This window comes from Psammomys obesus, unplaced genomic scaffold (assembly GCF_907164565.1).
Source record: "Psammomys obesus unplaced genomic scaffold, mPsaObe1.curated_primary_1811, whole genome shotgun sequence".
Taxonomy (NCBI): Eukaryota; Metazoa; Chordata; class Mammalia; order Rodentia; family Muridae; genus Psammomys; species Psammomys obesus.
Genome location: NW_026585895.1, coordinates 51,519,067 through 51,519,941, shown reverse-complemented (window position 1 = coordinate 51,519,941; position 875 = coordinate 51,519,067).

Sequence of the window (875 nt, the reverse complement as noted above, 5' to 3'; positions counted from 1 at the left end):
GGGGGGCCCGCCCGCAGCCGTCCCGGAGACGCGGGCCGGAGGAGGGGGCCGCCCGCGCCTCCCGCATCGCCCGCCCGGGCGGAGCGGGAGGTCGCTGCTAACAAGTGCAAACTTTTGGGGGCCCCTGGGCAGCCAGGGGAGGACCTGCCCGAGCGCCCCACTCAGCCCCCGGCCTGGGTGGGCTTCGCCGCTGCTGGTCCAGGCGCCTGAGCATCCCCCTGGCGCGGCGCCGGCCAGATGGCAGGGCGCCTCACCGCCCCCCTGCACTCCGCTCCAAGTTAATGCCGAGGCTAAATCCTCTTGCCATCACTCACGGTCACCATCGGGGCTTTTATCTCCCGGTCTGATCCGGGCTGCGTAACTTCCTCTGTGTGGCTTTAACACACCATCCCACCACGGAGCAACGGTCTTCTTAAAGGTGCAGGAAGGAAATACTGAAAGGCTCCGGGGACAAGCCTCGGCCCGGGAAGAGGCGCGGCGAACAGGGGCGTCCCGGTGGGCCCGCGGCCAGGGGTCCCCAGCAAGAGGCCGCCAGAGCGAGCCTGCTGTGGAGGGTCGCTGCCTACACATCTCCTGGCGGCCCGGGGACCAGCTGGTCCCTGCGCTTGGGGTGCATCCTCAGCGGACTCTGGGTCAGGCACAGTGGAGCTGCGGCTCCCTTCTGCCCAACTGTGGGGCCTGAGTCCGTGCCAGCGCCCAGGGGTGTGGGGGCTGCCCCATCGGCACCAGGGAGGGGGCAAGTGAGTCAGCCCCCACCCCCCACTGCCAGTGCTCGAGGCTGCTGGCTCCTCGGTCTCTGTCTCTTTCTCTCCCTGTAAAGCGCTGAACCCAGAAGGCCCTGAACAGTGGGTAAAGGGGTGGGTGGGTGGATTTGG